A 27,107-nucleotide genomic window follows, 5' to 3' on the forward strand; every position below is an offset into this window, starting at 1 on the left:
GGTATCTGCTGGGGTTCTTGGAACCAATCCCCGGTGGATACTGAGGGACAAGTGTACATGGATAGAATATATTTTATTTATCCATTCATCAGTTGATAAACATTTAGATTATTTCCACTTTTTGGCTGTTAAGAATACTATTTCTATGCCATCTTGAGAAAGAAAAATGGAGCTAAAGGAATCAACCTTCCTGACTTCAGACTATACTACAAAGCTATAGTCATCCAGACAGTATTATACTGGCACAAAAACAGAAATATAGATCAATGAAACAAATAGAAAGCTCAGAGATAAGCCCATGCATCTATGGGCACATTATCTTTGATACAGGAGGCAAGGATATACAATGGAAAAAAGACAGCCTCTTCAATAAGTGGTGCTGAGAAAACTGAGCAGCTATGTGTAAAAGAATGAAACTAGAATATCTCCTTATACCACACACAAAAATAAACTCAAAATGGCTTAAAGACTTAAATTTAAGGCCAGAAATTGTAAAGCTCTTAGAGGAAAACACAGGTAGAACAATCCCTGACATAAATCACAATAAGATCCTCTATAGCCCACCTCCTAGAGTAATGGAAATAAAAGACAAAAATAAACAAATGTGACCTAATTAAACTTAAAAGCTTTTGTACAGCAAAGGAAACTATAAATAGAGTGAAAAGACAACCCTCAGAATAGGAGAAAATAATAGTAAATGAAACAAATGACAAAGGATTGAATTCCAAAATATACAAGCCGCTCATGCAGCTCAATACCAGAAAAACAATTTAATCAAAAAGTGGGCAGAAGATCTAAAGAGGTATTTCTCCAAAGAAGACATATACACAGCTAATAAACACCTGAAAAGATGCTCAACATCATTCATTATTAGAGAAATGCAAATCAAAACTACAATGATACCACCTCATACCAATCAGAAGGGCCATCATCAAAAAATCTACAAACAATAAAAGCTGCAAAGGGTGTGGAGAAAAGGGAACCTTCTTGCATTGTTGGTGGGAATGTAAATTGATACAGCCACTATGGAGAACAGTATGGAGATTCCTTAAAAAACTAGGAATAAAACTACCATATGATCCAACAACTCACTACTGGGCATATACGCCTGCTGCTGCTAAGTCGCTTCAGTCATGCCCGATTCTGTACGACCCCATAGACGGCAGCCCACCAGGCTCCCCCATCCCTGGGATTCTCCAGGCAAGAATACTGGAGTGGGTTGCCATTTCCTTCTCCAATGCATGAAAGTGAAAAGTCAAAGTGAGATCGCTCAGTCGTGTCCGACTATTAGCGACCCCATGGACTGCAGCTACCAGGCTCCTCCATCCATGGGATTTTCCAGGCAAGAGTACTGGAGTGGGGTGCCATTGCCTTCTCCATATAGCCTGAGGGAACCATAATTGAAAAACATACATGTACCCCAGCGTTCATTACAGCGCTATTTACAACAGCTAGGACATGGAAGCAACCTAGATGTCCACTGAGAAAAGAATGGATAAAGAACTTGTGGTACATATATACAATGGAATATTACTCAGCCATAAAAGGGAACACATTTGAGTCAGTTCTAATGAGGTAGATAAACCTAGAGCCTCTTGTACAGAGTGATGTAAGTCAGAAGGAGAAAAACAAACATCATATATTAATGCATATATGCTGACTCTAGAAAGCTGATACTGATGAACATATGTGCAGGGCAGCAGTGGAGACGCAGATGTAGAGAACAGACTTGTGGACACAGTGGGGGAAGGAGAGGTGGGACAAATGGAGAGAGCAGCACGGAGACTTACACGCTACCACATGTGAAACAGACAGCCAGAGGGAAGTTGCTGTGTAACACAGGGGGCTCAACCCCGTGCTCTGTGACAACCTAGAGGGGTGGGATGGGGGGCAGGCTAGGAGGGAAGTTCAAGAGGGAGGGGAGATATGTATATCTAAGCCTGATTCATGCTGATGTATGGCAGAAACCAACACAATATTGTAAAGCAATTATCCTCCAATGCTTCTATGAACATCTGTATACAAGGTTTGTTTTATTTTTTTGGCCATGCCACATGGCATATGGGATCTTAATTCTCTAACCAGGGATGAAACTCATGACCTCTGCAGTGGATGTGCAGGGTCTTAACCACTGGACCACTGGGGAAGTCCCTGTGCATAAGTTTTTACGTAGATATACATTTTCATTTCTCTCCATTAGAGTTGAATTGCTTAGTCATACGATAGCTCCACATTTACCAGTTTAAGGAAGTGCCAAACTGTATTCCAAAGTGGTTCACCATTTTATATCCCCATCAGCAATGTACATTTCAATCTCCACATCTTTGCCCAACATTTTTTTTTTACGGCCATCCTTATGAGTATGAAGTGGCATCTCACTGAGGTTTTGATTTTCTAGTTCCTAATGACTAATGATGTTAAGCATTATTTCATGCTTTTGGCCATCTGTATATCTTCTTTGGAGAAATATCTATTAAAATCCTTAGTGATTAAGATCACTAGTGTGATCTTCCCTGGTTCCTCAGTGGTAAAGAATCTGCCTGCTAATGCAGGAGATGTGAATTTGAACCCTGCATCTGGAAAACTCCCTGGAGAAGGAAATGGCAACCCACTCCAGTATTCTTGCCTGGAAAATCCCATGGACAGAGGAGCCTGGCGGGCTACAGTCCACGGGGTAACAAAGAGTTGGACACAAGTGAGCGACTAACACTTTCCACTTTTCTACACTTTCCACATTTTCCACTTTCGTCCACTTTAAAACTGGGCTATTTGTTTTTTAATCGTTGAGTCGTAAAAGTTCTTTATATTCTGGATACAAGTTCCTTGTTAGATGTATATGATTTGCAAATATTTTCTTCTATTCTGAGGGCTGGTTTTCTGGTTTCTTAATCGGGTCTTTTGAGGCATCACCATTTTAGACTTTGAGAAAATTCTATTTTTATGATTGCTTGTGCTCTAGATGCCATATATAAAAAACTGTTCCTTATTCTAATGTCACAAGGATTTGCACTTATGTTTTCTTCTGAGGGTTTTTATAGTTTCAGCACTTATATTCAAGTCTGTGATCTATTTTGAATTAATTTTGTGTATAATGTAAAGGAGAGGTGTGACTTCATTCTTTTTTATGTGACACTCCAGTTTTTCTATCATCATTTGTTGAAAAGACTAGGAAATGGAAGCCCACTCCAGTATTCTTGGCTAGGAAATCCCATGAACAGAGGAGCCTTGCGGGCTACAATCCATGGGGTTGCAAGAGTTGGACGTGACTTAGCAACTAAACAAAATTCTTTCCTCATTAGTTCATATACAGTTGATCCTTGAACAATGGTGGGGGGGGGCAGTGGGGACTAGGGGCGCAATCGAAAACCCTCATAAACTTCGCAAAAGATTCAACCAACCACAGATTGAATATTGATATGAAAAACTGATTTCATGGATTTTTTCCCCCTCTCTAGTACATTTGTTTGACATTGGCTCAAACAGTTTTCACACATTTGTCCACTTTTTTCATTATTAGTGATGTGCCGAATGTGTATTAGGCAGCAGTGGGCACACAGTGAAGAACGTGACAGTGGGTGGATCCAGCCTGAGGCTAGTTCCAGACAAGGAGAAGGGATGATGACATTATATGCTTGTTTCAGTAGATTCTTGAATCTTCTGCCTCTTCCCCTCCAATATACTACTATTTCTTAATAAGTCAGGGTCTTCAAATATATTGCTATTCCCCTCTTTCTGAAATAGTTTCCCCCTTCCTCCTCTCCTGGTTAACTCCTTCTCACTTCAGTTCTCAACTGAACCATCATTTTGTCAGGGAAAAATATCCTGATTCCCTCAGGTCATCTCCTCCTGTCAACGTGTATTGGGGGTCCTCTACTTCAACTGGGTAGTATGCTCTATGGTGGTTTAGTTGCTAAGTCATGCCCGACTCTTGCGACCCCATGGACCATAGCCTGTCCAGCTCCTCTGTCCATGAGATTCTCCAGGCAAGAATACTTGAGTTGGTTGCCATTTCCTTTTCCAGGAGATCTTCCTGACCCAGGGGTTGAATCTGGGTTTCCTGCATTGTAGGCAGATTCTTTACCAACTGATCTATGAGGGAAGTCCCCAGTATGCTCTATAATGGTAGGAAATAATTATTTGGTTAATCAGTGGCTTACTGTACAGCTCTTTTGCTGTTGTGATAGATCCTATGAGGTGGGTATCGTGTCTATCTTTTCATGCACACTATTCCATAGCATTTGGGAGAGCAAATTCCAGAATCAACAGACAGACTTGGTGAGACTCCCAGCTACAGTTAACAGCTTTGACTTTCTTTTTTCCCATCTATGAAATAGAGATAATAATGGTACTTGCTTCTTAGGGCTCTTTTGAGAATTAAAGAATAGTAGTAGCATGTGAAATGCCCAGGTTGGTGCTTAGCACATGGCAGTTAGTTGGTTAAAATCTACTGAATGAATGAATGCATCAGCCCTATGGGACACCTGCTATGCCCCATAGGGCATATGTGGGAATGTGCATTTCCCATGGCAGCTGGGCACAGAAGGCTGAATGACTGAGTGGCTCAGTGACTCCTTAATAACATTCTGGAATCACAGGCATTCCCCCGGCACCCTGAGTGGAGGTCAAATCTCTGTTAAGGGGGGGATGATGACTTTCTGAGGCACTGTCTGTAAAGCCATTAAAAACAATTAGCAAAGCCTAGATACCCTTTCTAGCTCCTTGACTCAACATCTAGGCAAGTTACACAGCCTTATTGAGCCTCAGTTACCACCTCTGTAAAACAAGATTATGCATCATATCTTCATTGTGAGTTTGGTGAGAAGATTTGGTGGGACAGAGTACACAGTGCACTTAGCTCAGTGCCTGACACATCCCACAGGCTCAGAGAGCTTGAGTTCCTTCCAGTTGTTAGTGTTGGAGAGGCTCTGGTTTCTTGTTATGAGAGATTTAAATCCCCAAGTATTAGTTTCATTAAACCCTTGACAATCTTCCAAGGAGAATGGGAAACAAAGGGCATATAAAACACCCATTTAGTGCTAGTTTATTGTAAGCCACAGTTAATCGGATTGCCAAATTTTCCATTCATTCTCAAGAAGTCATAATTAGGAAAACAAACAGTGTGTGTGTGTGTGTGTGTTATTTGGTGGTGGTTAAAATTCAGCCAATTTTTTGGTTTCAGTTTATAGAACATGAAACAAGCCAATCGCTTAAGTATTTCCATTGTCCCAAATTAAGGTAAAAAGTCAGTTTGCATTCCTGATCTTCAGGGAAATTTCTTTTGCTTTACGCCTTCCATGGTCATTTTTCCTTTTATCTTTGAAGAAAGCTGAGAGCTTTGCCGCTCTTTTCCTCCTTCCTTTCCCTCCCCCTCCCTCCATTCTTTTCTTTCCTCCTCCTTTCTTTTTTCCTCTGTCCCCCTACCTTCCTTTTCTTCTCTCTCTCTTCCTCCAAAGTGACAGCTTGGCATCTCTATGTCAAATGGGGATAATTAAAATAATAATGACTTCACAGGATTATTGGGAGAATGAAATGAGGCATATTGGTTCTTAATGCAGGGCCTAGCATATAGTAAGGCCTTCTACATGTTGGTCAAGATTATCACCGTTTGAAAAAAGGCAGGTTGCCTATATTATTCCTTTCCTCTTGGTTCTTCTGTTTTGTCTTTTCAAACTCCAAGTCTTGGGAACAATTTGCCTGTATTTCTTTCCCTAGTTCTTTCCACTGAGGCCTGCTAGTGGCTCTCAGTAACAGGAGAACAGCAGAACTGCTAATAAAATATTTCTGTATGAGACACCTTAGGAGACAGAGGATGAGATAGTTGGATGGCATCACCAACTCGATGGACATGAGTTTGAGCAAGCTCCGGGAGCTGGTGGTGGACAGGGAAGCCTGGCGTGCTGTAGTCCATGGGGTTGCAAATAGTCAGACACGACTGAGAGGCTGAACTGAACTGAACAGCTTAGGAGCCTTGCATTGGGCCAGCATCTCACATGAGAATTGGTTCCTGGCTGGATATGCTCACAGCATGGTTAGTGTCTGCTTAGGTCCTGGCTGCCACTGTCATGTTCAACCTGTCCCAAGGGTGCTGGGGCTATACAGCAGACAGGCAAAGGCAGGCTCAGAACCAAGGCCTGTTTCCATAGGAACAGGTCAATACCACCCAGGGTCAATTGTGAGTGCCTGCAGCCTTGTGCACCATATTAAGTAGCATCAATGGATCTCTGAAGTTCAATATTTTAAATTAATGCACAGAGAGGGGCCAAATTCAATTCTTCATTGTCTGACTGCCAGTTGTTTAGCTTATTGGAGATGTTTCTCTCTGGTCCTCAGGACTGGGGCCATAAGAAAAGTAGGAAAGATGTCGGTGTTCTTCTCTGATTCTTCCTCTGCACTTTGCTAGGGGGAATAGTGGTTCCTAACTTCAGAGAGCATCTGAATCACCATGTTAAATGCAGATTTCCAAGATTCCATCCACAAGACTCATACTCAGTAAGTCTTGGGGCAAGACCAGAAACTGCACCTTGAGAAGCAACCCAGGTTTGCCACTTTTGAAATCCTTTCCTTATCTGTGGTCTGTTTCATCTCCCTCAACCAGTGCGGTGGCTGCTGGAAGGCAGGACTTTGTCTAGGCTGTTTACTACTGTATTCTTGTGGCCTGCCTTTCAGGAAAAGAGTGAAATGCAACCCAGCATCTCCCAAACTTCAATTGGCACACAAATCACCTGCCAGCTTATGAAAAGGCAGATTCTCATTGGTTAAGTCTGGAGCAGGGTCCAAATACATGCATTTCAACTCTCCTTGGCAATGATGCAAGGTTGCCACTTTGAGTAGGTAGGGTGGCATCTTTCAGAGTATAAACCAGGGTCAGACCACCTGGATTTGAATCCTGCTTCCACCTCCTGCTAGTGGGGAAGCCCTGGGACGCTCTCTTCTCCTATACAGTAGAGCCAGTAACAGCAACTTTCTCACAGGGTCCTTTTGGGGCACTTAGGAAGTAACATAGTGGAAGTATTTAGCCCCATATATGGTGAGTATTCAGTTAATATCAACTGTTATTATCACTGTCATGAAAAGTACCAGGAAGTTAAAGCTCAGTCACAATTTGAGAAACTGGCATTGTGGTCAACACACAAAGTTCAGCTTCAGATTGCTTGTATTTACATCCTGATTCCACCACTTACTGTGTGTCCTTGGGCAAGCTTCTTCACCTCTCCATGCCAGTTTCCTTATCTGTAAAATGGGGGAAAGTGGCAGCTACCTCCTATGGTTGTTGGGAAGATCAGATGAGATGATGCATCCAAACTCCTTACTGTGGTACCAGTCATCTAGGAGCCCCTTTTACTGTCGTTATTATTATTACTGATCAGCTGTAGCTGAACAAATTTGGGGTGAGGTTGTAACCTACTAGGACCTCTGGCTTGGCTGATCTACATCCTTGCCTCGTCTTAAGATGTCAACGCAGCTACCACCCTTCAGCTATCCCTTTAGATTAATCACAGTTGTATTTATTATGTGTGCTCCTTTGAGAGTTATTTAACGTCTGTGTACCTCACTTTCTTGATCTGTAAATAGGAAAAATAATAGCAGCTGACTCATAGTATTATTATATGCATATAAGCAAAGAATAAGTAGAAAGAGAATTTAGCACATGGTAAGTGCTCAATAGATGTTAGCTATAGTAGAAATATGCCAGCAAATTTGGGAAACTCAGCAGTGGCCACAGGACTGGAAAAGGTCAGTTTTCATTTCAATCCCAAAGAAAGGCAATGCCGAAGAATGTTCAAATTACCATACAATTACACTCATTTCACATGCTAGCAAGATTATGCTCAAAATCCTTCAAGCTAGGCTTCATCAGTACATGAACCGAGAACTTCCAGATGTACAAGCTGGATTTAGAAAAGGCAGAAGAATCAGAGTTCAAATTGCCAACATCTGCTGGATCATAGAAAAAGGAAGGGAATCCCCCCCCCAAAAAAATCTACTTCTGCTTCACTGATTATGCTAAAGCCCTTGACTGTGTGGATCACAACAAACTGTAAAATTCTTAAAAATATAGAAATACCAGACCACCTTACCTGCCTCCTGAGAAACCTTTACGCAGAACAAGAAGCAACAGTTAGAACCAGACATGGAACAATGGACTGGTTCAAAATTGAGAAAAGAGTATGTCAAGGCTATATATTGTAACGCTGCTTATTTAACTTATATGCAGGGTACATCATGCAAAATGCCATGATGGATGACTTACAAGCTGGAGTCCAGATTGCCCAGAGAAATATCAACTACCTTTGATATGCCAGTTTAATGGCAGAAAGCAAAGAGGAACTAAAGAGCCTCTTGATGAAGGTGGAAGAGAAGAGTGAAAAGGCTGGCTTAAAACTCAACATTCAAAAAATGAAGATCATTTCGATATTTGGCAAAACTAATACAATATTGTAAAGTTTAAAAGTAAAATAAAAAAAATGAAGATCATGGCATCTGGTCCCATGACTTCATGGCAAATAGATGGGGAAAAAGTAGAAATAGTGACAGATTTCATTTTCTTGGGCTCCAAAATCACTGCAGATGGTGACTGCAGTCATGAAATTAAAAGATGCTTGCTTCCTGGAAGAAAAGCTATGACAAACCTAGATAGTGTATTAAAAAGCAGAGACATCACTTTGCCGACAAAGGTCCCTCTAGTCAAAGCTATGGTTTTCCAGTAATCATATATGGATGTGATAGTTAGACTATAAAGAAGGCTGAGCATCAAAGAACTGATGCTTTCAGACTCTGGTGCTGGAGGAGACTCTTGAGGAATCCCTTGGACAACAAGGAGATCAAACCAGGCAATCCTGAAGGAAATCAACCCTGGATATTCATTGGCAGAACTGAAGCTGAAGCTCCAATACTTTGGTCACCTGATACGAAGAGCCAACTCATTAGAAAAGATTCTGATTCTGGAAAAGAATGAGGGCAAGAGGAGAAGGGAGCAACAGATGTTGAGATAGTTGAATGGCATCACCAACTCAATGGACATGAGTTTGAGCAAATCTGGGAGATAGTGAAGGAGAGGGAAGCCTGGAGTGTTGCAGTTCAAGGGGTCTCAAAAGAGTCAGACATGACTTAGCAACTGAATACAAAAAAAATAATAGCAACTATTATTATTGTTAGATTATCATTACATTATAATATAGTGTATGAAGTAGATGTTAGCTATGATAATAATTAATGCATATGTTATACAAAGTATGTGTTATAATAGTATCATAGATTGAACTGTAATAGTTTGCATTATTTCACCTGAAAATATCTTATCTTCATTCAAAAAATCTCAACTGTGGTAAAATACACATAACATAAAATTTATCATCTTAACCATTTTAAGTGTACAGTTCAGTGGTATTGAGTGCATTCACAATGCTATTCAATCATCACCACCATCCATCTCCAGGACTTTTTTCATGTCGCAAAACTGAAACTCTATACCTGTTAGACAATAAATCCACATTATCGCCTACCCTCACCATGCCTGGCAACCACCACCATGCTTTCTGTCCCTGTGAATTTGTCGACTCTAGGTACTTCATATAAGTGGAATCATACACTATTTATCTTTTGTTACTGGCTTATTTCACTTAGCATGATGTCCTCAGGGTTCAGCCCAGTTGCAGCATGTGTCAGAATTTCCTTCTTTTTTTAAAGCTAAACAATATTCCATTGCATATATTTTTTTTTGTTTATCCATTCATCCACGAATGGACACTTGGATTGCTTCCACTTTTGCCTGTTGTGAATAATTGTGCTATGAACATGGGTGTGCAAAATCTTTTCAAGATGGTATTACTTTTGTGGTCAAAGAAGTTGTATCTGTTCTTATAACTTCTGACCCTAGTCAGAGATGTTTCTCCTTTACACTATTATACATCAACAGAAAGGAGAAAGCTGAGAAACAACGAAAACTTCTCTCACTTATTTATTCAAGCTCTTATCTACTCATTCCCAACATTTCTTTGATAATCTCCTGCATAGTAAGGTATGTGCTAGGTGCTGCTGGACTCCAACAGTGGCCAGTATTATAGTTGGCCACTGTATAGTGTAGTAAAGTTATATTTAAATAGTGACTTTTCTTCTTTCTCACAGGGCTACCTGGAAGCTCCTTCCTTTGGGATATGGATAGAATTCCAGCCTTGGGCACACTCAGAAACTCTGCCTGAGTCCCAGATAGAATAGCCCTCTCAGATGAGGCTTTTTTTTTTTTTTTTTTTAACCCAAAGCATTTAAAAATAGTCTCAATCAAGACTTTGCAGGAACTCCAGTCTGTAGAAGTAAAACTTGTGTAGAATTAAAAACTTGTGCTCATACTTTCTATCATTCAGAAACATATTTGGAGAGATTTGGGGTTGGGAGGGTAGACTATTTAAATTTAACTTCAGGGCAGTCACAGGCATAAACTTCTACACAAAAGCACTCTCTAGTCCTCTGTATCTTAATACTCTTGGGGTGGCAGGAACCCGTGCCTTCGGGGAGGTACAGTGGCTAAGAATGTGAGTGTGCATGCCAGAAAGCCTGAATAGAAATCTCAGCTTACTTAAAAAAGGTGGGATCTTTGGTTCAGGTTTAATATCATGAATCCTAACGTTCCGGATTCACAGTTTCCCCTTCAGTAACACGAGGTGAACCACAGTCTCTAGCTCAGAGGGCTGCTGTGCAGATTTAATGAGCCAATACTCATAATGGGTCTGCTTGTCACAGGGCCTGGCACAGAGTAAGTGCAAATTAATGTTGGATATCCATCACCAAAATGAATGTGCTCCCCGCTGCAGCTGCACAGACCATTTTTTAATCCTTCAAATATGCCACGCTCTTGCTCCTCATATGGCCCTTTGCCCATGCTTTCCTCTCTCCTCTTCCCCAACTGTGAGCCCTACTGTCTTTCTAACTGTATTCATTCCTCCTGTCCCATCTGAGATATTTTCTCCAAGAAAACTGGTTACATGGTTCTTCCTTGAGCTCCACAAATACCCTGCATGTATCCCTGCCAGGGTACCCATCCCTCTGTACTGTTGCTCTAATCCAGTCACCCTTTCACTAAGCTGTGAGCTCCATGAGGCCAGATGGACATCTCTGGGGGATCTCAAATGAAAGGAATTAGTGAAAGTGGGGTCAGCTTCCACCAGCAAGACTGCTACTTTGGACCCCTATCTCAGGCACCGCAGAGATCCCCTGGTGCAACGTGCCTCATGACCCTCCCTCACAGCATGCTGTAGAAAGGGTGTTCGTCAGTTCCCAGGGCACCCCTGGTTGGTTACCAAAGACCTAGCTTCTAAGGACTCCGATTCAGCTTTTAGAGGGAGTCATGAAGATTTTCAGATATATGTTCTTGTTCTGGGCCACTGGCCAGAGGTTCTGTCCACTGCAAATAGATTGGCCTTTTTTTTCTTCCTCAAACCACTGTCTCAATCCTCATTAGCAATTCTCCATCCCAATTCTTACAATGGTGTATTTGTCTCCCTTTCATTTCAAATGAATTGTAATTAAGCTACTGGCCTTGCTGGGCAGATGATTTCTCAGAAAGGCTACGTTCTGTGATAAGACACTTCTGTGCTATTTCTACTCAATCTATCAACCTTCCTACCAAGTTAATTCCTCTCGGATTAATGTAAGACACATAGCTATAATAACAAGCATTCATTGCTTCTCTGTGCCAGGCAGTCTGCGAAGACTTTATCTGGGTTATCTCATTTAATTTTTATACCCACCCTGTTAAATATTATAGAAACTGCTAGTGTTGCCTTTACAGCTGAGGAAATTGAGGCACAGAGAGATTAAATAATTAGTTCAAGGCACACAGAAAAAAAGTGACAAAACAGGAACTCAAACTCAGTTCTGCTAAACCTCAAAGGCTGTACTCTTAACCATGAGGTTCCATCACTGACCTATAATTTTCAGTTATTATAATGTCCTGATTTGAAAGCACCAGGTACACTCAAAAATATACACTTTGTACCCAAAGTGACTTAGCTTCTGTGATCTTACTAAACCTGTGCTTTTCATATTGCATCCTAGCTTACGTTTTGTCTTTTGTTTGAAAAGTAAATGAGCAGAAATACTTCATTTTCCCCTTGTCTTCCTTTGGAATCAGGCACTGCTTTGTTTGTTGTGGATGAATGCAGATAGTTATAAGATTGTCAATGGATGGTTAGCTGGACTGGTACCTGGCTAAGCAAGATTAATCTGATGATTGTGTTTTTATGGGAAGCATTTTGCTCTTCTTTGATCCAGAGCTCTGGCCTAACACATACCTTCCATTTAGCCCCCAAATATTCTTGTACATGAGAGGAATCCAAGGGATAGTCTGGATAGTTCCATTTCTGTTACTGAACAAAGTACTCTGACATACTCACCAAACTGCCTCCATTGCCTGTGTGTGTGTGTTTCAAGGCGAAGAGAGATGAAAGGAGATGAGAGAAACTGAAAATCAGTAATTCCAATCTTTGATTTCAAAATAAATCTTTCTGATTCAGCAACTCCAGAAAAATAAATTTGATAAACAGCAAACCACATTACCTGCCTCCTGAGACATCTGTATGAAGGTCAAGAAGCAATAGTTAGAACTGGACATGGAACAACAGACTGGTTCCAAATTGGGAAAGCAGTAGGTCAAGGCTGCATATTGTCACCCTGCTTATTTAACTTCTTTGCAGAGTACATCATGTGAAATACTAGGCTGGATGAAGCACAAGCCTGAATCAGGACTGCTGGGAAAAATACGAAAACTTCAGATATGCAAATGACACCACCATTATGGCAGAAAAGAGGAACTAAAGAGCCTCTTGATGAAAGTGAAAGAGGAGACTGAAAAGTTGGCTTCAAACTCAACATTCAGAAAACCAAGATCATGGCATCTGGTCCCATCACTTCATGGCAAACAGATGGGGAAACAATGGAAATAGTGACAGACTTTATTTTCTTGGGCTCCAAAATCACTGCAGATGGTGACTACAGCCATGAAATTAAAAGACACTTGCTCCTTGGAAGAAAAGCTATGACAAACCAACACAGGGTATTAAAAAGCAGAGACAGCACTTTGCTGACAAAGGTCCCTCTAGTCAAAGCTATGGTTTTTCCAGTAGTCACGTGTGGATGTGACAGTTGGACCATGAAGAAAACTGAGCACAGAAGAATTGATGCTTTTGAACTGTAGTTTTGAGGAAGACTCTTGAGAGTCCCTTGGACAGCAAGGAAATCAAACCAGTCAATTCTAAGGGAAATCATTCCTAAATATTCATTGGAAGGACTCATGCTGAAGCTCCAATACTTTGGCCACTTGATGCGAAGAACTGACTCACTGGAAAAGACCCTGATGCTGGTAAAGATTGAAGATGGGAGGAGAAGGGGACCGACAGAGGATGAGATGGTTGGATAGCATCACTGACTCGATGGACATGAGTGTGAGCAAGCTGTGGTTGCTGATGGACAAGGAAACCTGGTGTGCTATAGTCCATTGGGTCGCAGAGTCAAACACAACTGAGCGACTGAACTGAAACATAGAAACTTGTTCATTTTTATTCAAACTGCTTTTATATAAAACTGCAACATAGGAAAAAGTTAATGCTACTCAGAAAAAAATAAATAATTGTGTAACGCTCCTGTTCATTCATTCATTCAAACCACCACTGGCACACTCAGTATTGGGTTGTGGAGCTAAGTCAAGACTCCCACCTTCACTAAATTTACCGTCTGTATACAAATACTTAGAGGTGATGAACAAGATCAAGCTGACAGTGGAACATGAGAAAGCAAGAGCTATCTCACAGATGTTGATAATGCAATGGATAAGACTCTTGGATGGAATATAAAACAGAGGACGCAGTCCTCTCTTGCCTTTGGTCTATACAGTCTCTGGGTAGGAAAGTACTTTCCGTGTTTTTCACCTAGGCTTCTATCAGTAGAAATGGTAATGAATGTCTACTGCTTTTTATTTTTTCTTGACAAGTATTTGATTTGCTTGGGCTTTATCAGTCAAAAATTATGGGGGAAAACCCCACAAGAAGTTCCCACTGTTTTTCCAATGAGCAAATGGCCACTGATTGGTGATGTGGAAAGGATGAGAGCCTGGGAGAAGGTGCATCTGCCATTAAAACTAGGTGATTCGAAGGACTCCACTGTGTGTCCCAGGTTCTGGAAATAGATTTCAAATGACCTGAGCAGGCTTGCTATGGCAGAAACTCCAAGAGATCTACATCAAGAGACATAGGTTACTTAAGATTGTAACCTTGACTGCCTATTTGTGAATAATTCCAATGAAGAGAAAGGTGAATACCTAAATCAGGCACAGTGAATAGATATGCTCTCAAATGCCAACTCAGAATAATTAGTAGCAGGCACTGGAACACTGAGAAGGATTCTGAGTCTTATCTAGAATATCACTGATAACAGACTAACCACTAAATGCATGGATATTAGACTCAAATCTCCTTGTAAAATGTAATCTCCTCCTAATGTCTGACTGAGTTAGGATTCAGAATAATCTTAAGGTACTAAAGCAATGAATCAAAACCAACAAGATGAAGGCTAATGAGGATAACAATATATACCTGTATTTAAATTCAAAATTAAGTCATGGTTTCCACTGTAGGATTGGGGAAATTTGGCTTGATAGCAGCTCAGGAGAAAAGACTCAACCCTAAACTCCATATGAATCGACAGGATGACTACAAAAATTTTTCAGAGCAATGGTGGGCTGCTAGAGTTGAACAGGGTAGCCCAATACTAGCTACTCCACTGGAAATGAATTTCAATTTCTCTTTTCCCCAGCCTGCTACTTTGCTTGTAGACTTGAGAGTATGGATAAGCTTCTTGTTTCTGAAGCTGGACATTTTCTCTCACTGAGGAACATGAAAAAGAAGGAAAAAAAAAAAAAGGAAAGTACTTGTATAGAAACAAAGGAGGAAGGTGCCTAAAAAAGATCAGAAATTCTTTGACCTTGAAATAGGCTAGATTTGGAATCAGTTTTTAAAATGCATCAAGTGAGTTTTGCAAATATATGGATTTTAGAAAAGCTTGGAAAGTCTTTTGCCCCTAAGTGCCCTACCCTCAGACACACCCACATGCATTTCAGGAAGATTTTCATCCATGTGGTATATTCACTGACAGTTAATGCATCAGTTATCTGTTGTATCAGAACCATTTGATTTTTAAACTTGCCATTTAAATCATTTAAAAAAAAAAACACACTCCTGAAAGCTTATTTTATTCAGTTAGGATATGGAGTTTGGTAAAGGAATAAAAAGAATGTAAAATTTTCAGTTTGAATTTAACTCAGAAAGAAGGTTCAAGAATTTTAAACTTGCTGGAATCTGTTTATTAAAACCAAGTTGACCTTTGCCACCATCTTATAAGGATGATGATGATGATGATTGTGGTTATTTAACTGATTGGGTTTGGATTATTTTCTGATTGTTCTTGGAACAAGTTTTTCCTAACAATTATGCTATAAAAATAGAACAGGCATAGGAACTGGAAGGGAAAACTAAGAAACAGTCCGGGACGGTTAGGCTAAAAGCAATGGCACACATAAGGAACATTAAGTTTGAAGGCAGAAAATCCAGTCTGTGAACTGACTTCCTGAGGAAAAAGTATCTTACGAGCTTTCAGTTAGTCTCCTTGCTGGAAGGTAAGCTCCAAGGTTGGGAAGGCAGCAACTGGGTTAACTCCTATGCAGCAGCTATCCGTTTGACATTCAACTGATAAGAAGGAATAGGGACCTGGCTTAAGCTAAGACAGTAAATTCAGGTTGGAGCACAAATTTCCAAAGGCTGTTTAGTGGACATTTGCTGTTTTTTGATGAATTTTTACATTCTCCTCATTTAATTGCTTTTTAAAGAGCATATAAAAAGACTAGAGGAATTCTGGCATCTTGTAAAGTAAGTACAATTAACCCATGTGCAGAGCTGAATCCACAGTTTTAGTCTCATCAAGATTTGGTCTAATGATTGGTTATAGTCTTGTTTTCAGGTCAGAGCCCCAGCTGCCTTCTGACTTAAAAGATGGTAGGGAGAGAGGGGTAAGCAATTTTACTTTATAATCTTTGAATTCACTTTTCTCAACTGGTATTTGAAAAGAGGGTTACGAAGAATTTTACCTAAATTGAGATTCATGAAAAAAGTTACAGAACAGGTACCAAATCAGAAGAAAAGGCATAGGTGGTTGTAAGTACACCTGACTCTTGAACAACATGGATTTAAACTGTGAATCCACTTACACACAGAATTTTTCAACAGTAAATACTATCAGTTCAGTCACTCAGTTGTGTCTGACTTTTTGCAACCCCATCGACTGCAGCACACCAGGCTTCCCTGTCCATCACCAACTCCTGGAGCTTGCTCAAAATCATGTCCATCGAGTCAGTGATGCCATCCGACCATCTCATCCTCTGTCGTCCCCTTCTCCTCCCACCTTCAATCTTTCCCAGCATCAGGGTCTTTTCCAATGAGTCACTTCTTTGCATCAGGTGGCCAAAGTATTGGAGCTTCAGCATCAGTCCTTCCAATGAATATTCAAGACTGATTACCTTCAGGATTGACTGGTTTGATCTTGCAGTACAAGGGACTCTCAAGAGTCTTCTCCAACAATCTGCAGATGGCTGAATCTGTGGTTGCTGACCTGAGGATATAGAGGGACCTTGAATACTGATGGCTTACTATAAACAGACTTTCTACTGTTAAGAGAGTCAGAACCCCTAAGCCCAGTGTTGTTCAAAGGTCAACTGTAATATCAACATGGGTATTTCTGTGATTACATAATGAAAGGCCATGGAATAATAGTTAACTGTTGGATGGTAAGGGATCAAGAGGATTATAGCATGTCACATTTCAACCCTGGCATCCTCTGGAAAGTATTATCTGTTATGCACTATATGATTATTCTAGAAGGATAGTTAACTTCAAACAGGCCATGCCTCATCTCCTACGCTTTGTCTAGCCAAGGAACTTTCAACATTTTTAGTGACAAGAAGTCATCACTGTAAGTTGTAAGTTATAATAGATACAAACAAGTTGCAGGTTTATGGCTGCTAGGTGTTCATATTCCCAAGGATGTCATAAAAAATACATATTTACCCTAGCAATTCTCCATAATATTCTGTTCTATGCTTCCTTGTGATATTTTAATATTTTCTCTAAGGCCAATGGAACTGTTAAACTGGCTTCAACATTTTATAAAACAGCAAAGGTGGTTTTGTTTGAAAACAAAAATGTAAATATACTTGCCCAATGGAAGAAAACTCACTGTCTTAGGAAGAAACTTCCAAGTACCTGGCTAAACCAGACTTACTTCACGAACAATTTCTAAGAGAAATCTAGACTTTTTTAAAAGCCTGAGATCTATTCATGCACTATAGATTTTCTCACTGATCTATTGGTTTGGTCACTGGTTCCAACCTCTTTTGGGCAAAGAATGTTAAGTAAGTGAGAGAGAAGGGAAGCTTTTGGTTACCATACTACCTGGCCATAAAGAATCAGATTTCAAGGAGCTTACTTTTCCCATATTGTCCAATGAATTCTCTGACCAACATGGTAGTGTTCTTTGAATAAATAAAAAAGCACTGAGTTGTTTTTGTTGCTGCTGCTGGTAAGTCACTTCAGTCGTGTCTGACTCAGTGCGACCCCATAGACAGAAGCCCACCAGGCTTCCCCGTCCCTGGGATTCTCCAGGCAAGAACACTGGAGTGGGTTGCCATTTCCTTCTCCAATGCATGAAAGTGAGAAGTGAAAGTGAAGTCGCTCAGTCGTGTCTGACTCTTAGCGACCCTATGGACTGCAGCCTACCAGGCTCCTCCATCCATGGGATTTTCCAGGCAAGAGTACTGGAGTGGGTTGCCATTGCCTTCTCTGAGTTGTTTTTAGGAAATTGAAAATCATATAAAAATGGTAGAGTTCTGTTTTGCAGTGACTGAAAACTATCACTTTCTTTGGCAAGCTCTGTTTATTTTCCTTTCTTAATGTTTAAAGATCTAGCCTTATTTCCCTTTATTTTACTCTTCCCTACTTCTGTCATTTCTAAATCCAATTTAAAAAATTTAATTATGTGAATTGCTATGTTTATTACTATTTTTCCTTCTATTAGCATTAAATCACTCTTTGAAGCACACTTATAGCCACAGAATAGGAAATCATAACATATCCCCTAAGAATAGAGGAAATTCTCAGTAAAAGTTTGTTATATCAAGTAGGAAAAATAAGGTCTAATGGAGGAATCTATTTACCTAGGAATGTTTCATTCATTCATTTGTTTATTAACTTAGCAAATATTTGTTGATCACCTATCTACAACCAGACACTGTTGTGGGTGCTGAGGACTTTGAGGTGGACAAGAAAGATAAGGTCCTTGCACACATGGAGTTTACTTTCTAGTAGAGGGAGACAGACAACAAGCAAGCCAACCAAACAAGAGTGTGCCATGCATCGTTTAATTTTATTAAAGAAGGTGATGAGATAATTGGGTTACTGCTTTAGACTGGGTGGTCAGAGATGGCCTCTCTGAGGCCATTTAAGCTGAGGTCTTATTTCAGCTACCTGTGGCTGCATACTGAAGTACCATGAACTCAGTAGCTTTAAAACAACAGCTTCTTACACACATGGATTCTCTGGGTCAGGGATTTTCAGAAGGCACAGTGGAGACAGCTTGTCTCTGCCTCATAATGTCTGGGGCCAAGCTGGAGGACTCAAAGTCTGGGTTTGGAACCACTTCAGGGCTTGCTCAATCACATATCTGGTGGTTGCTGAGTGCTTAACTGGGACTACTGGCCAGCACACCTCCTCAGTGTCTCTCCACATGTTTGGTCTCCTCACAATACGGTGGCTGGGGTCCAAGGGTGAGTGTCCCGGGAGAGTGAGTGAGTGGTGAGCCAGGCAGAAGCACTATCGTTTCATGCGGCCCAGCTTTGGAAGTCTCTTCTGCTGTGCTCTGTTGGTTAGGATGACTGAAAAGATCAATAGGGAGCAACAGAGACCCCACCTCTTGAAGGAGGCATGTCATCCTTACATTGTAGGATATATAGTGGTGTGGCCATCTTTGGAAGGTCTAATCTGCCACAGGTCTGAATGACAAGGACAAGGAGGAACATGAAAGTCAAGAAGAACATGCCAGGCAAAGGCCCTAAGTGACAGGTAACTTGAATATCTGAATCACAGCTAAGAGCCAAGAGTAATAAGATAAAATGAATAAGGGAAAGAATAGTACAAGAGAAGTCAGGAAGGTAGGTAGAGCAAGATCTTAAAAAATTAAGAACTACCTCTATTCTAGGCAAAAGGAAAATGAAGGCTGGGTTTGTCTTGGAATCATTCCTACCTTCTTTGGGGAAATCTTACTTCTTTGGGCCAGTGTGTCAATTTGGACCTATAACTTTTTAGATCCCCACACTACTCTTCTTGGCAGTGTTCTAATTTGAAATTCCCTCAAGTTTAAATTTTTTCCCTTTCTAGATACTGGACACTGTGGAGTGGGGTATGTAAAAAAGCAACTCATTCCTTCAGCCATTCAAGTTGCTTTTCATATAGTTGGAGAGATTAATATGCACACAGACACACATACATAGATGTTAACTAAAATATGAGTCAGTAAAAGTATCAAATTTGGGCCAAGAATCATACAATTTGAGAATTCTGAATTCTTGACTTTGATTTAATAATCACAACATTCTGATTCCAGTATCAGAAGTCACAAGAAGAAGATATCATCAAATGCCTGACTAAAATGAATATATCCCAGCATTCATAAAGGAAAACCACATAAATGAAATACTTCTGTAGTATAAAAATGCCATAAAGTAAAAAAAATAAATAACAAACTAGGAATACAAATTTGCTGCACACATGACAAAGGTTATCTTTGTATAGAGATAGCTTACACTGTACAAAACAGAAAAATTTTTAAATGAGCAAAAATTACAAACAAGAGGCTCATGGGAAAAAAGTGACTAATAATCATGAAAACATGTTCAACTTCATCATAATGAAATACAAAGCAAAGCAACATACCTCACTAGATTGACAAAAAAGATCAAACAAAATCATTTTTACTAACTTGACAATAAATACAATGCTTGATGAAACTCAGTATCAGCGAAGATGCAGGGGTATATTGGTACTTTTGTACACCATTGGTATAAATGTTTTCAAAAACTTGGTAATGTTTATGAGTTTAAAATGCATATTTTCTTTGCTCTAGGAATGCCACTGTTTGAGAATAATTTTATATACATACTCAGCTCTAGATACAATTACATATACTTGAGGAAGTTGATTTTCATATTATTTATAATAGCGAAGTAATTAAAATTATTCAGATGCCTATAAGTAGAGGATCAGATTTCTAAGTTATGGTCTATGGACCTCTGACATACCATGCAGCTGCTTAAAAGAATGTGGAAGATAAAAAAGTACTGATTAGAAAGATGTCCAAAATGTATTAGGTGAAAAAGTAAGGTATAGACAGTATAGATAAGATGATATTATTTGCTTGAAGGGCTTTTATGCACTATTTTAAGCTACCACTAACATTTATACATCTGTGTATATATCTCTCTTTATACATTATCTGATTTCTGAAAGGATATATGGTTTATGAAAGGTCAGTGGTAGCTTTTAAAGTATGGAACTCAAGGCTGAAGGAAGTGAAGAAAGAATTTTAGCTTTAATCATATAGCTTCTGTAAGGTTAAATATTTTTCTGTATAATCCTGTGTATATATTAATTAAAAATTAAAGACTAATACTAAAACATCATGAGCATGTCTCCACTAGGCCTTAGATAGTGAGGTTAATGGCGGGAATTTCAGACACTGATTGTTGTCATACTTTAGGCCCTTTGGTGCCCCTTAAATTATACCATTTGCCATCCTTGCTGGCTGGGTGTGCCAAAGCGCAGACCACAAACAATACTCTCAGTTGAAAGTAAAAAAGTCATAAACCATTGTTCCTTCCTCTTTGACTCCTATTACCAAATCTTAAACGTTTCCATCCTCTAGGAAATTATACTCCAAGGTATAATTGCAAAAAGTCCCCTGCTCTAATTTCAGTGACAGACGCTTATGTCACAACTCTACTCCTTCATTTTAGTTTGGGATCAGAGTTGTGGGGGGAGTCGGGAGTGAAAGGGGAGGTATGGGAGGTGGGTGGACAGAAAGAACTGTATTATGAAAGAGGAGGCATTAGTCCTTCTTGGTCTCCCTGAACCTTTAGCACCTGTAGATGTCCATCTTTTGCTTACCCATTTTCTAAAGTTCCATAATATGACACATCATCATAAGACCTCGGTGCCTACATTTTGCAAGAGACAAGTATCATGAGTCACGGTGGGCTTACAATTATCTATAGATTTAAAATTTTTAATTTAGATTTAAAAATGTGAAGTCTGAGGTTTAAATGTTCTTGAGTTTAGAAAACCTAATTGAATACAAATAGCTTACTAGTTTCTTCCGTGTAAACATCCTACTGCTCTTCAGTGCAAATCTATCATCTTCTGTGAAAATTCATCATTGTGACATGTATATTCTTTTTTTTCTTTTTACTCAGTTTAACAGTATGTGAGCTGGCTGTCACTTATCCACTTCTTTCTTACTAAATAAGAATTCTTTAGTTTCCCTCAAACATAATTCAATGTCATGTTTCAATTCAATGGTAAACTTTCAATGATAATACATGTCTATCTTCCTCACCCACATGTGTGCACACACACACAGTCAATAGCAGGTTAGATCAAGATACCAACTTAAGAAGAATACGAAGGAGAGTCTGGAAGGAAAGAGGAAAGCCCAGAAAGGCAGAAGGCAGCCTTTGGGTTGAGAAAAAGTCACCACAGCTTTAATCTTGACAGTGAATTGGTTTTGGGGGCTATTGGCATGAAAAAAAAATCTCAGAGAACTTTCAAATCAGCTAATACATCCACATCCTTCATCTCCTTTTTGACTTTCTTGAGTCCTTGTGGAGAGCCCTTCCCTTGACCCTCTTACAAATAAGAATGCTTTGCTTACAGCTTGGCAACACCATTTAAAAATAAATATGTGACCCATGACCCAGCAGTAACATCTCTAGGAATCTACCCCAGTGATCCCTTGATTGTGCTCAGGGGACCACAGACAAGGATGCTCAGCACTGAATAGCCTAGAACAGTCCCACTGTGGAAATAACCTCTTGGTCCAACAGAATGGAAATAGATAAACTATGGTGAAATCATAAGAGGAGATGCCACAGGACACTTGAAAGGAATGACTGGATATGTATCATTACAATAGATCTCCCAAACACATTTTGCACTAAAAAAAAAGCGAGGTGTAAACATATGATACTATTACTATAAAAAATCCAACTCTATATATTTTATAAAAATTATAAATAAGTGTGTTCATACAAGTATATGGGTGTGCTGTATATGTACAAATAGGGGACAAAACACTCTTTTTTCCTCTGAGACAAGGGAGATGGGACTGGGAGTAAGGAGACTGGCCAAAGGGAATCTTAGTTTTATTGGCAACACTTTTATTTTTTAAAAAGAGAATTAAGTCATGTGTATTACTTGGGGAATAAAAATAATTTTAAATACTTAAAGAATCCTTAACATTCCACCTTTACATATGTCCTGGATAAGGTAAGATAACATTCCCCAAACTGGGTTCTATGACACATTTGTGCTCTGTCAGGGGTCAGTGGGTATTTGTTGAGTTTTAAAGGTATTAATCTAACAGAAATCAGAAGTTAAAATAGAATTAGCAATAAACTCAGAGGAAGCAGAAAATTCTTAAACTTTCCTCCCATCTTTAACCCCTGCCAGGATGATTCTGATGGCTCCAGCAGCTTCCCTTTCTTTTAACTGCCTTAGAATATTTCTGTTAAACAAACTCCTCTTTAGAGGTTGGGACGTTAGGCCTCTGTAAATATGGGTGAGGAAGGTAAAGAATGCATGTCACCATCTACCTATATACTCACGATTCTGAAATCTAGTAAAGGTTCCGAGGAGCCTTGCCATGGCCTGCATGCAATATTAAAAGAAGAGATGAGACCTAACAGGAGAGGGATTCAGTCTCTCTTGGTAAGCTTTGCCTCCTCCTCCCCAACTTCATGTCGTCATGACAGTGTCAGTTAGTAGTAGGTTGGAACTAACTGCTGGAGGAGACTGTGGGCATTTGTTTTCATCCTGGATCATTGTGAAAACCTTTCTGGGTCAGTATGTTTCAGGACTCTCAAGAAGGAGGTGGGGTGCCATGAAGTCAATGGAATTCCTTACAATTCCCCAATTCCACTGGCCTCTGTGTGAGTGCTGTCTTCTTCATTTTCATGATCCCAGAATCCAGGGGCCATGGACACTTGGGAGAACGTGGCTTTAGAGCCACATGAACTTCCATTCTGCAAAAGATTTGGGTACTCAAATAAAGCTGGGCAACACCAGAGAAAACAAAGCTAATGGGTGTCCATGCTGCAGGTCTCCTCAGAGGTTTTGATATGTCAACTCCCACCAAGAATCTCTAAGAGGGGAGGAGCAAGTGTAGTGAGTTTCCAACTGTTTTTGACCTTTTCTCTTCTGGCTCCTTGCCTCATCCTATAGCAGAGAGCACCTCTGGAACACAGGTTGGTAAAAGGCAGAATCAGGAAGGATGATCTCATCTCAGTGAAAGTAAAGTTCCCAAATTGCCTACTAAAAGTTAGACATCCTGGTCTCGGTAACTGGCTCCCACTTTGATTCTAGTGAGAAGAGATGAGACTGTGTTAAACTTTGCTAATAAGAACTTTATGGCAGAAAGTGAAGAGAAACTAAAAAGCCTCTTGATGAAAGTGAAAGAGGAGAGTGAAAAAGTTGGCTTAAGGCTCAACATTTAGAAAATGAAGATTATGGCATCTGGTCCCATCACTTCATGGGAAATAGATGGGGAAACAGTGAAAACAGTGTCAGACTTTATTTTTTCGGGCTCCAAAATCACTGCAGATGGTGAATGCAGCCATGAAATTAAAAGATGTTTACTCCTTGGAAGGAAAGTTATGACCAACCTAGATAGCATATTGAAAAGCAGAGACATTACTTTGCCAACAAAGGTCCGTCTACTCAAGGCTCTGGTTTTTCCAGTGGTCATGTATGGGTGTGAGAGTTGGATTGTAAAGAAAGCTGAGCACCGAAGAATTGATGCTTTTGAACTGTGGTGTTGGAGAAGACTCTTGAGAGTCCCTTGGACTGCAAGGAGATCCAACCAGTCCATTCTGAAGGAGATCAGCCCTGGGATTTCTTTGGAAGGAATGATGCTAAAGCTGAAACTCCAGAACTTTGGCCACCTTATGCGAAGAGTTGACTCATTGGAAAAGACTCTGATGCTGGGAGGGATTGGGGGCAGGAGGAGAAGGGGATGACAGAGGATGAGATGGCTGGATGGCATCACCGACTCAATGGACATGAGTTTGGGTGAACTCTGGGAGTTGGTGATGGACAGGGAGGCCTGGCATGCTGCAATTCATGGGGTCGCAAAGAGTCAGACATGACTGAGCGACTGAACTGAACTGAACTGAATAAGAACTTGCAATTCTTCTCGTCTAAAAGCCTGCTGTCAAGGACAGCTGAAATACAATGCTCTTGGTATGTGTGGCTGCTGCCAACATGGTTGGCACATGGCGGGCACACATCAACTGTACTCCTGGCCTCTGATCATGAGGTGAGGAATCGGGTAGCCAAGTGGGCAGCTCTGCTCCACTCAGGGAAGCAAGTCATGGGCAGAGCTAGAGCTCAGGTTTGGGAGTTTGGGAATTTGCGGGCCATGAGCAGAATTCAGTTCTGCTCTTTCTTCATTTCCTGTAGGACACTGTCATTTTAGCCATGACTGATGGCTGAGCTGTATGGGAGCCCATGATGACAGATAACCAAAAAGACTGAGGCAAATACACATTTAATTTAGGCTAAGCACCTACAGAAGGTGATAGCACCCCACTCCAGTACTCTTGCCTGGAAAATCCCATGGATGGTAGGGCCTGGTGGGCTGCAGTCCATAGAGTCGCTACGAGTCGGACACGACTGAGCAACTTCACTTTATTTTTTCACTTTCATGCATTGGAGAAGGAAATGGCAACCCACTCCAGTGTTCTTGCCTGGAGGATCCCAGGGACGGGGGAGCTTGGTGGGCTGCCGTCTATGGAGTCGCACAGAGTCGGACACGACTGAAGCGACTTAGCAGCAGCAGCAGCAGCAGCAGCAAGCACCTATATTATCTTTGATTCCGTAAAAATGGCTTTTTGCTCGCTATAGAGCTCATCTATTACTGTGACTGCTGTGTAATAAAAAATGATGATATAAAGCAGAGGATGCCTGGGTCTTGAAGTCTACATCTGCTGGCTGACAATGAACAGCTCAGATAAAGTGTGACAGGTTGTAATTAACACAAAGTGTCTAAATACATCTGAACCTTGCAGAATACAATATGTAAATCTCAGAATGGCCATCAGGGCAGTGGGAGCTTGTGGAGGATTTCCAACGTCTATTTTCTTTTACCAGTGCTCTGTGTTAGATGATGTGCAGAGATGTGGTTCCAAGCAGGCTCTGGAGTCAGGGACCTGAGGCCACTTCTCAGGCCTGCCGTGTTCTGGCTGTGCATGCTTGGATACTTGGGCAGGATTTGCGTGTGTACGTGTGTTTGCCTTACAACACAAAACCCGTGGCTTGTTGAAAGAATGACAAGGGTCAGTGTGAGCATCCTAGTGACTGGTACAGGAAACAAAAGGAGTCACTGCTGCTGCCATCACCACCATCATCATCATCATTATCATTGTGTAACCATCACAAGGAGCTGTCTGGATAGGAGTACAAACTAGTTTGATAGAACTGTTGAATAGATGTTCCAAACTGATCTAATCCTAGTCAACTATCTACGGGAAAGTGGCTTTTTCCTTATTATGTTCCAGAAATTTTTTTTTTTTTACATTATGGTTTAGTGGTTTAGGTGGGTGTGTGGAGGGGAAAACACAACTTCTTATTCTCATGAACTTGGGCTTGAATTCTAGCTCTGCTGCTACTGCTGCTAAGTCACTTCAGTTGTGTCCGACTCTATGCGACCCCATACATGGCAGCCCACCAGGCTCCCCCGTCCCTGGGATTCTCCAGGCGAGAACACTGGAGTGGGTTGCCATTTCCTTCTCCAATGCATGAAAGTGAAAAGTGAAAGTGAAGTCGCTCAGTCGTGTCTGACTCTTAGCGACCCCATGGACTGTAGCCTACCAGGCTCCTCCATCCATGGGATTTTCCAGGCAAGAGTACTGGAGTGGGGTGCCATTGCCTTCTCCAGTTCTAGCTCTACTCCTGAGCAAGTAAGTGACCGTGGGCAGTTTGCTTCACTGCCCTGAGCCTCAGTGGCCTTATCGGCAAAATGGGGATAATGGTTTCTTGGTGTCAGGGAGAATTATGTGTCAGATAACATCTAAATGGTAAATTCAAGCACAACCATGTTCTATCACTCTTAGTTCCCATTTCCAGGGGGACCTGGATGAGATCATGGGAGTTTTAAGGGAGCATTTTGAATTGCCTTACAACATGAACACCTGGCTCACAGGTGGCTGGATTTAGTATTTCAGCAAACCTTAACACCACTGCTAAATCACAGTTCAGCTGATCCAAGCCATGGGTGTCCCTTAACCCAGAAGAAATACCCATAATGACACAACAGAGCAAGATATTCTTCCGACAATGCATGAGTCCTCTGCCCATAAAAAGCATTCTTATTCCTGAAACAGGTTAAATCTGTGGCTGGGGTCCCTGCCAGAGTTGTTCTCCAGGTCATGGATTAAAACATCTGGGCTACATCTACAAACTGACTGCTACATCTACAAACTGACTGCTACATCTACAAACTGATTGCCTGGGTATTTTTTTGTTTCCTCATCATAGTCAAAATGCCTTCCTGGTACATTTCTGCTGGTTCCACCTTCATTCCCACGCCTGGCATCATAACAGTAGTGTAACTTCAGGATGACGGTGTCGCAGGGGCTCTGCCCTCAGCAACCCAGCAGCCAGCTGGTTCTCCTCAGGACTCAGAGGGCTTTTGCTCTGGTTTGGCCAGCCTGACAGGGGAGGGATTGAGGAAGGGGGCAGCAAGGT

The 27,107-nt window shown here is 40.8% G+C and overlaps 1 protein-coding gene across 2 annotated transcripts in view; it reads right to left on the reverse strand.

The window, feature by feature from the left end:
- Nucleotides 1-27,107, reverse strand: part of LOC147369581 (uncharacterized) — a 476,034-nt gene that overhangs the window by 52,305 nt on the left and 396,622 nt on the right. The window contains exon 8 of one of the 2 annotated variants that reach the window (XM_086412193.1): nucleotides 14,038-16,650. The exons of the other annotated variant lie outside the window; for it this stretch is intronic. The gene's annotated coding sequence lies outside the window, so the exon portion shown is untranslated. Of the gene's footprint in view, nucleotides 1-14,037; nucleotides 16,651-27,107 lie in introns of those variants that run through there. 2 annotated transcript variants of the gene reach the window in all.

This window comes from Bos grunniens, chromosome 7 (assembly GCF_055505025.1).
Source record: "Bos grunniens cultivar Pamir isolate PY7600 chromosome 7, Bosgru_T2T1.0, whole genome shotgun sequence".
Classification (NCBI taxonomy): domain Eukaryota; kingdom Metazoa; phylum Chordata; class Mammalia; order Artiodactyla; family Bovidae; genus Bos; species Bos grunniens.